Genomic DNA, 12,949 nt, shown 5'->3' on the forward strand with positions numbered 1-12,949 from the left:
GCAGCAAATTGCCGTGTGGAGGAGACCCGTGTGCCAAGGAACTGAAGGTGGCTTCTGTCCTCCAGTCCCCTGGACAGCAGGAGTGGAGGCCCTCAATCCAGTGGCCCAAAAGGAACCGAACAGTCACTACATGAGAGTGGAGGCGGACCCCTCCCCAGGTGAGCTGTCAAGTGAAAGGGCAGCCCCAGTGCACACCAGGAATGCAGCCTCATGTCAGACCCTAAAGTCACGGACACGGCTAGCCACGCCTGGAGTCCTGCCTCACGGGAACTGGGAGATTGTCAGTGTGTGTTGTTTTAAGCCGCTCAGTTTGTGGTAGTTTGTTATGTAGCCAAAAAGAATCAGCACCTCCTTTGGACTGTACAAAAACCCCACACACACGAGGGGGAGCCAGACCATTAAGTGACTTGCCTGGTCATAACAGCAAGAGTCTGAGTTAGGACCCAAGGGCCAGTGCCATGGAGTTTCCATCACACTGGCCTCCTCCTGAGGACAGGAGAGCGAGGTCCGCAGGCTTCCTCCCAGAGCCCCGAAGGTCAGGACAGAATGGATTCAGTGGGGCCCGACTCAGGGCCTGAGGGCAGCCAAAGAGGACAAACCTGTTGCCAACTAAACACTCCTGGGGCCTGCTCTCTGTGACCTGGACTCCCTGGGGCTCCTTCCCCACCAACACCCCTCACATTCTTTTGCGGGGAGGGGGTTGGCCTGGGCCTCACACTTACGTGAAACAGCTGAGGCAGCGATGACTCAGTCACACAGGCTGGGCCTGAGCAGACAGCAGTTGGGGCGCAACATGGCCAAGGGCATCAGTCCCTGCCGGAGAAGAGGGGGGTCAGCGAGAGCTAGAGGAGAGGCCGAGAGGACAGACAGGCTCACGCTGGCACCAGGTTGTGACTCCAACCGGAGTGGACGTTCCCCAAAGGGCTTCTTTCTTGACCTCCGCCGCTGCCTTGGGTTCTGGGGTCCCTGGCCGCATCCTATCTCATCGTTGTCTCCTTCTCTCAGCGCCGCCGTCCAGAACCCTCTGCCTGCCTGCTCAGGACGCAGGGCTCAGTGAGGGAAGTGAGTCCACTGCCTGTTATGCTGACCTGTCTCCCGAGTAGTTGGTAGACCAGTTGGTCCTACCTAGGTGGTAGACCAGTTGGTCCCGAGTAGTTGGTAGACCAGTTGGACCTACCTAGGTGGTAGACCAGTTGGTCCTACCTAGGTGGTAGACCAGTTGGTCCCAAGTAGTTGGTAGACCACTTGGTCCCAAGTAGTTGGTAGACCAGTTGGTCCCAAGTAGTTGGTAGACCAGTTGGCCCCAAGTAGTTGGTAGACCAGTTGGACCTACCTAGGTGGTAGACCAGTTGGCCCCAAGTAGTTGGTAGACCAGTTGGTCCCAAGTAGTTGGTAGACCAGTTGGTCCCAAGTAGTTGGTAGACCAGTTGGTCCTACCTAGGTGGTAGACCAGTTGGACCTACCTAGGTGGTAGACCAGTTGGCCCCAAGTAGTTGGTAGACCAGTTGGACCTACCTAGGTGGTAGACCAGTTGGCCCCAAGTAGTTGGTAGACCAGTTGGCCCCAAGTAGTTGGTAGACCAGTTGGACCTACCTAGGTGGTAGACCAGTTGGTCCCAAGTAGTTGGTAGACCAGTTGGTCCTACCTAGTTGGTAGACCAGTTGATCCCAAGTAGTTGGTAGACCAGTTGGACCTACCTAGGTGGTAGACCAGTTGGTCCCAAGTAGTTGGTAGACCCGTTGGTCCCAAGTAGTTGGTAGACCAGTTGGTCCTACCTAGGTGGTAGACCAGTTGGTCCCAAGTAGTTGGTAGACCAGTTGGTCCTACCTAGTTGGTAGACCAGTTGGACCTACCTAGGTGGTAGACCAGTTGGTCCCAAGTAGTTGGTAGACCAGTTGGTCCTACCTAGTTGGTAGACCAGTTGGTCCACCTCCCTGGTGACATGTCCTTGTCACCTGCGTGGCTGATTCCTCTCTCGGTGGCCCTGCATACCTCTTTCCCATCCCCTTCCCCATTCTCCCTGGGTCAGTCACATTCCCGTGAGCTGCACACTCTTTTCCCTTCCTCCGATATCCCGACACCCCTCGGCCAGCATGGCCCCTGGACAGTTGGATGCACAAGCCCGACAAGATGACGAGATCATCATGTAATGATGAGATCATCGTGCTGATGCGCTCACAGAGGATGGGGAGGCAAGGCCCAGCCGAAACATTTGTTTTTTTGTTTTGTTTTGTTTTTTATCCTCACCCGAGGACACTTTTTGTTCGGATAGAGTAGGAGGGAGAGAGAGAGAGAGAGAGAAACATCGATGTGAAAGGGACACATCGAGTGGCTGCCACCCGCAGGACCAACCAGGGCCGGGGACAAACTGCAACCGAGGTACATGCCCTTAGCGGGAACCGAACCCAGGTCTCTCGGGACCGCAGGCTGATGCTCTAACCGCTGAGCCAAACTGGCCAGGGCCGAAACATTTGGAAACCTCCTCAACATTAGAGGAATAGATGCGGGGAGAGGTATGGAGCCCTCTAGTGGTGACAAGCCATCCTGTTATGTCCTGAGGAGAGCAGGCCCCAATGGCGTGTGTTTGGTTGGGAAGGACCCCAACCGTTAACAGGATGGGCACAGAAGGTGGCTGTGCCCTTCTGTGGGGAGGGCTGAGGACAGGCAGTAGCATGCCTCCAGGACTGGCGCTCCTCTGAGCTCAGCAGGGCTCGGGAGCAGAGCTCCAGAGGAAGTTGAGAAGACAGATGGTCACCCGTCCCCGCCTTCACCTCCCTTCTCGATCTGGGCGTGAACACTGCCTCCAGCCCCCGCCTCGGGCGTGCGGGGCACAAGTTTTCTGACTCCGGACTTTTTTTTTTCTTTGTACAGATAGAGTGGGAGGGAGAGAGAGGAAGAGAGAGAGAGAGAGAAACATCGACGTGAAGGGACACATCGAGTGGCTGCCACCCGCACGACCAACCAGGGCCGGGGACAAACTGCAACCGAAGTACGTGCCCCTAGCGGGAACCGAACGCGGGCCTCTGGCACAAGTTTTCTTAAAGATGGTCTCACTCTCATTAAATGGAAGTCATATGGAGCCGATGTCAGAGCAGGACTCTTCCTCCCTAAGTTCTGATGGAGATGCGCGTTTGGGACAGGTCCCTCTTCCCAGGCCGTGTGCAGGAGACGGTAAGTGGGAAAGTCAGAACATCTGTCTCAGGATCCATGAACCCCCCTCCCCCTTTGTAAAATACAGATGGGTCAATAACTTGGTGAAGATTCGGTGAGGAAGATGTCCTTGGCAAGAGCTGTTGCTGAGCCATGATTTCCCCGTCTCTGACCCCCGAGGGTGGCGGGCTGTGGGCTGGCCTGGGCTGGCCAGCTGAGTCTGTCCAGCAGTGCCCCCTGGAGGCCTGAGACGACGAGGCTGGAGGTAGCCTCCAGAGGCCCAGGGCTGAGCAAGGAGTTGCAAGGGACACTGGGGGTAAGGGAACTGCAGGAGAGGGGGGCCCAGCAGGGAACCTCAAAGAGCCCATGAAAACATTCACAAAAGCAAAAGCCAGCTTGAAGCGTCTCCCTGGTGCCTAAGAATGTCCCATTTCATTTAGTGACACAGCAGCTCTGGGGGAGGGGGGCGGAGTTAGGGGGTGTAGACAGCAGAGGCACATGGCCCCCCACCTGCCTGCTTCCAGACAGAGGCAGAGCCAAACTAGAGGAAAGGAGAAACCTAACGCTGTCGGGGGTGGGGGTGGGGGTGGGGGTAGGGGTGGGCGGCAGGGAGTTTTATTACTCGTGACTGGCATTTTCATTTCTGAGTTGAGATGGCATCTGGAACTTGGACTGACTATAAGACTAACCAAGAGTGGATGAAAAAGCCATGGGACTGGCCCATGTTTTCATCTAGGCCGGGAAAGATTTCTCTCACCGGATACATTTTAAAGTAAAGGGATACTTAAAGAAAAAAAAAAAAAATCAAAGTTGCTTTTTGAGGACAAACCATGCAGTAGGCTTGTTTAACATGCCAGTTGGTTACAGAAAAATGATCCATGGAAATGGGAGAACTCTAAAAGAGCTGGACCAACCTCTTTATTTTCTAGATGAAGAAATCAAGTTCAGAGAGCACAGGTGACTTGCTTACCCACACACAGCAAGATAGAGAGCGCGGAAAGGCGCAGGGAGTGGAGCCTCCTGGCCCCAGACCAGCGCCCTGCCCTTAGGATGCTGTCTGTCCTTCCAGAGGATCTGCCGTTCTTCACCTGGAGCTAAGGGTCCCCTGGGGTGGGGCTTCTCAAACCGGCTTGATGGTAACAGCCTCCTGAGCCACATGTTAAAAAACAGAGACTCCTGAAGCAGCGTCTCCAGCAGGGGCCCCAGAATCTGTGTGTTGTTGTTGTTTTATCCTCATTCGAGGACATTTTTCCACTTTTGTTCAGATAGAGTGGGAGGGGGAGAGAGAGAGAGAAACATTGACGAGAAAGGGACACACTGAGTGGCTGCCTCCCGCACGACTCACAACCAGGGCCGGGGACTGATGAATGGCAACCGAGGTAGGACCGGAATCAAACCCGCGACTCATTGGTCCTCGGGCGGACGCTCTAACCGCTGAGCCAAACCAGCCAGGGCTGTGCTTTTAACAGGGTTGGGTCTTCGCATCTGGCCCGTTTGGGAAATGATGCGGGAATAAAGGGCTGGGGAGGATTTCTGGTGGGAGGCCCAGGGGAGGGGAGCGACCTTGCAAAGCCCGCCGGTAACAAGATTGGCTCCGGACTCGCGTCCTTGGGGCAAACGGGCCAGAACACAGCAGGAGGAAGGGAGCGCGAGGAGAGCCGAGGGCACACGGGCCCTGCGTGGGACGGAGCCATAAAGAGGTCAGGATGCGACCTTAATGGCCGTTCCTCCAGTAGAGGTTCGGGCACATTAAAAGCTGCTCTAGCCCAGCCGGTGTGGCTCAGTGGATCGAGTGTTGTCCCAGGGACTGAGAGGTCCCAGTTCGAACCCCGGTCAGGGCACATGCCAGGGTTGCGGGCTCAATCCCTCATAGGGGACATGCAGGAGGCAGCCAATCGATGTATCTCTCTCACATCAATGTTTCTCCCTCTCTAAAAAAATCAGTAAAAACATTAACTTTTTTTTTTAAAGCTGCTCCACTAGAATGTGTTGGGAAGTGGGTTTCCCACTCTCAGCAAGGCCGGGGGTCTGTGCTCCCTCTGAAGGACCCCTGCCCTCACTGCCTTCATTGCACTGAGGCAGGGTCACCTCCCTCACTGCCGGGGTGAATGCTGCAAGGAGATGCCAGCCACAGCTGGCACCAGCATTAATGATCCCTGCTTGACCCCCTTAGGAGCAGAGGTTAATTGCGTGGGGCCTAAGCTCCGGCTGATCTCAATTTCTTCTCATACAGCTAAGCCTTCTCCAATCATTTATTAACTCATGAAACTGACAGCGGGTTAGCAGCCCGGGAGAAGAGAAACAGTTTCTCCCTTGTTACCTGTCTTCCTGGACAGCAAGCCCCAGGCAAGGCTGGCAGAGGAGATGGGAGGGAGGGGCTCCCTTTACTTTGACTGTCCTCATGGCTGTTACCAAGTCCTGACCCCCAGGATGAAGGCTGAGGGGTCGGTGCTCAGATCGGTCCCTTTGCCCCAGATGAGTGACTACAGCAACAACGAGGCCAGTGCTGTTCGAGAAGGGGCTTCTCTAGGAGATGCCAGGAACCTTTGCAAACCATCAAGGGGAGAAAAAAGAACCTCAGTATAATAATGGGCAATGGACAGGCGGATTATGAAAGAGGAAACCCAGAGACTAACAAGAAAGTGAAGAGATGCCGAAACTCATCAGTAATCTGAGAAACGCAGACTGAAGCCACAATGAGCTCTCATTCTATAACATAGGTAGGAGCAAGGATTACGAGGAGGCTGGATAATGCCAAGTGTTGACGCAGATGTGGGAACCCTGGGGCACTGCTCGTAGGGTATAGCAAGGGCAGCTGTTGAGGGAGAGACCAGGAACTACTTGGTCATATTACATTCACACTTAACCCATGAAACAGCAATTCTGCTGCTGGGCCTATGTCCCCCAAAGTCCTCAGCACACCCATAAGGGGTCACGCATAAGATGTTCAGCACTCCGCTGTTTACGGTGGCAGGGCACTGGAATGCAGAGGTGAAATCAGGGAGATGCACACCTCAGAGGGTAACGCAGCCATTGAAAGCAATGAGCCAGATGGACCACAGCAACACATAGCAACAAGGATAACCTTAGCGTGGTGCTAATTGAACAAATAATAAAAAAAAGAAGACCCAGAATGGGAGGTATAATACTGCATACATAAACTTAAAATACAACCATACAGATGAACAATTCATATTTTTAAGAGCACATACCAAACCCAAACCCAAACAAGACACCCAGCTCACAGGTACAGAGAATAGTTTTGGTTGCCAGGGAGTGGGGGTGGGAGAAATGAGTGAAGGAGGACAAAAGGTACAAAATCCCAGTTATAAAATAAATAAGTCATGAAGAAGTAATGTATAGCATGATGACTATAGTTAATAATACTGTATTGCGGATTTGAAAGTTTCTGAGAGAGTAGATCTTAAAAGTTCTCATCACAAGAAAAATAATTTTTTGGTGACTATATAAGGTGACAGATGTTAAGTAGACTTATTGTGGTAATCATTTCACAATGTATACAAATAGCAAATCAATATGTTGCACATCTGAAATTGATATAATGTTATATGCCGACTGTACCTCAATAAATAAAACAAAAACAGAGACCAAAATGGATACACGTGAACTATGTTAGAATGGCTGACTGGGAAAGGAGGAGAATGAGAATAAGAGCAAGAACAAAAGAGGAATAAAATAAATGAAATGAGAGAGGGGACTTGCACAGACTAGTGACAAAGGACGAGGTGGAGGATCTGAGCGGCAATATTGAGGAGTATAATTAAATTAACCCTCTGCATCTGGGGTCCAATTCAAACAAAAAGAAGGGGGTTCTCACTGCCCCCGGGGAGCCTGGCATGATTAGTCACTTTCAAAGCGTTTCCCTTAGCTGGAGAAGAATTCTTGGCCTTGACTGGCCGAAGGCTGGGGGACCAGGGAAACAGATACAGGGGTATGAAAGATGGAAGGTCAGCCTCACACACACTGAGAAGACATTTGACAAAATGACTGCTACAGAGAAAAAACCCTGAAACACACCACTCATATTTGCATAGCGTTTTCCAATTTACAAAGTCCGTGGATGAACTCACTGTCTTCCAGAATCTCTGATCTTGAGGAAATTCGGGCCAGGAGTTCCCAAGCTGTCGCCACGTCACCTGGGAGTTTTGCTACCATCCAGGTCCCCGGATTCCACCCAGACCAGTGGAATCGGAGTCTCTGCAGGTGGGAAACTGGATGGCTAAATGCTCCCACGGGGCTGGGATCTGGGCACTGCTGATCCCAGCTGGGCCCACGACCACTGCCGCCCGTGGTCTCTCTCCTGGGCCCGCAGTGGGCTCCTGTCTCCTTCTCGGCCCAGGCCCTTCAATCGGCCGCCAGACTAAGTTCCCTAAAACAGCTTCTCAGGTTCCTCCCCTGCCTCCCTCCCTAACTCCGGGAGCCTCTAAGAGTGAACATCTAGACCTCACTCTTCCCCCTACTCCTTGTGCAAAGCCCCTCAGTAAGGTGTTCCTGATGTCACCCAGGTCTGTAATGGGTGCTGTGGACCTTCCATTAGCACCGCCCTCGGTCATGGAATTATTTGATTACAGCCCATTTAGCTGCAAAAGAATGTGGGGAAGGGAGGCTTTGGCACGGGGCTGTGTCTTGTTCATTTCTGTATCCCACGAGTCTGGCCAGGACCAGCACACGCCGGGGCTCCGTAGATACAGAGTGAATGAATGAATGCAGAGAGGCATGCATGCAGGTACCTTGGGCTGTCGGTGATGTTCACTTTAGATCAAGCCGCAAGAATCGGCGTGTTTAGGGTGAATGCTCCTTGCACACAGGCCCAGCAGTGCGGTCACACAGCTCACCGTATTTACCACAAATTAAGAGGAGCTTGGGCTAAAGAGATTGCTGAGGACTTGAAGATGCACTCTGCTTCGGGTTTGATACCACTTTTCCATGGCCACTTACTGTTTCTGAAATAATCTCATTTCCAACATTATTAATAATGTTGCTTTGTAAGTCAAAGGATGTCAAGGTTGCTTAATGGACTTTATTGAATTCATCCCCCCATGTTTCTGATGGTTAGGGAGCTCGCTCCCTCTCCCTGCAGCAGGCCTCAGTGCGCTGGCACGGCGGGTGGCAGGGTGCCAGCCTGGAGCACCAGCACCCCGCTCCCCCAGCCGGCCCACCCTCCACACGCCCTGGAGAAAGGGCCCTGGACCCGGCTGCTTCAGCCAACCTGTACCTGGTTCTGGATCTACCCCGGGGGGACCTAGGACTCTGGTGCTGTCTCTGCCACCCTCCTGAGGGTGGGGATGGAGTTTCCACTCCAGGCTAAGCTCCTGGGGGTTCTGCGAGCCTTCAGTGGTGTGTGAGGAGGTGGTGGTTTAGATGAAAACAACATGACATTTTTTTTAAATCCTCACTGGAGGATTTTTTTTCTATTTATCTTCAGACAGAATGGGAAGGAGGGAGAGACAAACATCGATGCAAGAGAGCCACATTGACTGGTCGCCTCCCACAAGACCCTGACCAGGGCCAGGGACAAACTGCAACCGATGTACGTGCCCTTGACCAGAACCGAACCCGAGACTCATTGGTCCACGGGCCAACACTCTCACCACTGAGCCAAACCAGCCAGGGCAACATGACTTCTTTTTTTAACTTTTAATCCACCAAACTGGTAGTCAGTTTTCCTGAAGGATGTGGGGAAATGGTCACACGCATACACTAGTGGAGTGTAACTAGGTTCAACCTTCTGGAACAACAGTGCAACCGGTGAGCCGCAAAAATTTTAAAAACATGCAATACCCAACTATTCAGTAGGGGGCACTGACCTTTTTTCCCTTTGTCAAATAAACCAATGACAACAGCCAACGCAACACCAGCTGTCCGGTGTGAATGAATCAAAATTACACCATTTGTGTGTGTGTGTGTGGGATTGGTAAAAAATAGAATTATCTTTTTGGCGTGCCGCAAAATTTTAGTAATTAGTTTATGTGGCTCAGGAGATGAAAAAGGTTGAAAATCGCTGTGCTAGAAAGCATTGTGTCAACATGTAGGCGTCTGAACCATCAAGGACCCATGACACCCACGTGGCGTGCTGGCCCAGAAGCAGCAGTCACCGCTACCTGCGAACGAAGTCTGGACGCAACCCCCGTCCTTGACAGCAAGGGGAAGTTGCACATTTCATGGTACATAGAGAACACTGTGGGAAAATAAACACCGCTGAGCAGGCAGGCTACAACAGCATTGCTAAGTGGCACTCTGCAAACATGTTTTTGTTAAGAAAAACAAATATGTATATATACAGCCTAGGGGGGGAAAGGCCTATATCCTAAAATGCTAACAGATATTTTTTTAAGGGGTAGGCCTATACGTTATTACTTGCTTTTCCGTTTTTTTCCCAAGTTTTTAACTTGAATTCATATATCTTTAAAAAAAATTTTTTTTTCTTTATTGATTTTAGAGAGAGAGAGGAAGGGAGAGGGAGAAACAGATAGAAACATCGATGAGGCCCTGGCCAGTTTGGCTCAGCAGTTAGAGCGTCGGCCTGAGGTCCGGAGAGACCCGGGTTCGGTTCCCGCTAAGGGCACGTACTTCGGTTGCAGTTTGTCCCTGGCCCTGGTTGGTCGTGCGGGTGGCAGCCACTCGATGTGTCCCTTCACGTCGATGTTTCTCTCTCTCTCTCCCTTCCTCTCTCTCTCTCCCTTCCTCTCTCTCCCTCCCACTCTATCTGTACAAAAATGGAAAAATATCCTCGGGTGAGGATAAAAAAAAAAATTAAAAAAAAAAGAAACATCGATGAGAGAGAACATTAGCCGCTGATTGGCAGCCTCCTGCGTGCCCCCCACTGGGGAGCGGGCCCACAACCTGGGCATGTACCCTGACTGGGAATCGAACTGGCGACCTCTTGGTGTATGGGTCCGATGCTCAACCACTGAGCCATACCGGTCGGGCTTGTATAGCTTGTACACATTGTGAAGAAATAATTGCTACGAAGAAAAACCAACCCAAACCTGGAGTTGGGTCCCGCCAGAGGCTGCCATTCCCAGGTGCACCCCAGTGGCAGGCGAGCCGGTCTGATCCCCAGCTGGATGTCCTCCGTGGTGCAAAGGAAAACCTCAGGCGTGGGTGTGGAGGAGGGAATGCGCCTCCACTCTGGTTTAGAAACGCCTGTATTTATAGCCTGTGCAGTGACCTTTCTAGTCGACAGCAATTTATGGTTTCTTCATTGGTTTTCTTGAAACAGGCGGTGGTAACTTACCTCCCCAGTGAGGGAGGAACAAATCCCATCAGAAGCCTGGTGAAGGTTGGGGGTGGACAGGGTGGGGGGAGGGCCGGGGTAGGAGGCTGGCAGCAGAGGCTGGACCCGCTCTCCTTACAGCCTCGCTGACATACTGAATTACAGTGCCTCGAGCTGATCTGGTGAATCACAGCAAGGAGATGCTGGTGAGGCTGGGCTCTAAACGAATAATCTCTTGATGTTCTATATTTATTTGTCCTCCTGCAGTGACATCCGTGGCCAATTTCTAAGGTTAGGCAGCTTTCTTCCCCCTCATATGGGACCACCTGCCTGGTAGCCAGGCAACAGAAGAGTCCAGCTTGCCTGGCAGCGTTGAAGGGACAGGGATGGGGAAGATTCAAATCACTTGCTAGGTCGGTGAAAACAATTCCGGGAAGGGGCAGGAAGGAATGCCGAGCCCCGCATCTAGCTGTGGCACTCTGCGCTCAGCGCTGGCCAACTTCCCCACGACAGAACGGGACGCCGCATCTCGTGTTCTTTCTCTGGCATCTAACGGGAACGTAGCAAACGTTAGTCTATTTTTCTTTCCAATTTTGTGTTTCATATGTGCAGAGGTTTTTTGTTTGTTTGTTTGTTTGTTTGTTTTTGCCTTCACAAGATAAAGCCCTCTAGGGACGATGCCACATCATATTTTCTCTGGACTTGGGTATGTAGGTACAGTTGACCCACGTATACATAGGCCCACGTATACACAGATTGTTTTCTTTTTTCTTTTTTTTTTTTTCATTTATCTTTAGATAGAGCAAAAGAGGGAGAGAGGGAGGAAGAGAGAGAGAGAAACATCGACATGAGAGACACGAGTGGCTGCCCCCCACATGACTCCAACCAGGGCCGGGGACAAACTGCAACTGAGGTACGTGCCCCTAGCGGGAACCAAACCCAGGTCTTTCTGGTCCACAGGACGACGCTCTAACCGCTGGGCCAAACCAGCCAGCGCCAGATTGTTTTCAATAGATAGGTACAGTACTGTAAATGTATTTTCTCTTCCTTATGATTTTCTTTTTAAAAAAATATGTTTTTATTGATTTTTTTTAGAGAGAAGAAGGAAGAGAAAGATAGAAACATCAGTGTGAGAGAGATACCTCCACCAGCTGCCTCCTACACGCCCCCTACTGGGGATCGAGCCCTCAACCCTGGGAATCAACTGGGACCTCTCAGTCCATGGACGACGCTCAATCCACTGAGCCACACTGGTCGGGCTTTCTTATGATTTTCTTACTATCATTTTCTTTTCTCCAGCTTCCTTTATTCTAAGATATAACACATATAACATACAGCATATAACACATATAACATACAAAACGTGTAGATCGACTGTTTTGTTATTGATAAGGCTTCTGGTCAACAGTCAATTATTAGAAGTTAAGCTTTTGGGGGAGTCAAAATCTTTACGTGGGTTTTGACTGTGTGGGGGTGGCATGGAGCCTCTCACCCCCGTGTTGTTCAAGCGTCCGCTGTCCTGAGGACGACCCTGGACGCAGAGCGGGGGGGACGTGCAGAGGTCACAGCGAGGAATACCTTCCCTGTGCCGGGCACGGTGTTACCTGCAGATTCAGTTCATCCTCACAGCAAAGTCAACAGCCCAGAATTGTCTTTCTTTTCAGACCGAACAAGCGTTTCAGAGCCATTAAAGGAACTTGTCCAGGTCACTAGGAAGTGACACAGCTGGGAGTGGACTTGAGCAGCATGGCTCCAGGTCCCCCACACGGACCCCTCCCTCCACCACTGCTCTCAGAGAGGAGGCACAGGCCCAAGGGGGCGCAGGGGCAGGTGCAGCTGTGGCCAGGCCGTTCTTAGAGAGGACAGGAGGCTCTGGAAGGCTAGCGGTTCTGGGGGTGCAGGGCGGGCTCGTCTTCAGATAGAACCAACCCTGTAACACCGGACTGCCCGGCCTTCCAGAACCCTCGGGCCGGTCACTGCAGACCAGAGCCAACCTCCGCTCCTCCTCTTGGTGGGCCCGGAGGGGCAGGAAGCTCCTTAGGGACTTCTATTCCGAATGTGTCCCCGAGGGTGAAGACGGCCAGGGTCTGAGCAAACTCTGGAGCCGGGGCAATGTTCCTTACAGCCTCCTAGCCTGGCCGTCAGGAAGCAGAGTTGGGTTTTTTATGTGCTGGACAGAAAGCGAAGTGGTCATCCCACAGAGCGACCAAGGGTTCACATCGAGTTGGGATCAGTGACTCTGGGACCTTGGGCACACTTTTAAACCTCTCTGTGTCTTCCTTTTCTCACACATAAAATTCTCTTTTCCTATTTTTTCTGTTATTTCAATGAAATGTTGGGGTGTAGAGAACACAGACATGGGGACGCCTGGACTGCAGCCCTGACACGGCCTCTGATGAGCTGGGTGGTGTCAGACAGGTTCCTAAACTTGTTTGCAAAAGGAAGGTGTGGACTCAGGAACTTTCAGGCTCAATCTGGCCCTAATGTTCTTTGCTCTCAAACCAGGAGGGCTGCCTGGTAGAGGGGGCCTAGGACTGTGGGTTCTAGAAAGGGGAGGAGGCG

This window comes from Molossus molossus, unplaced genomic scaffold (genome assembly GCF_014108415.1).
Source record: "Molossus molossus isolate mMolMol1 unplaced genomic scaffold, mMolMol1.p scaffold_m16_p_20, whole genome shotgun sequence".
Taxonomy (NCBI): domain Eukaryota; kingdom Metazoa; phylum Chordata; class Mammalia; order Chiroptera; family Molossidae; genus Molossus; species Molossus molossus.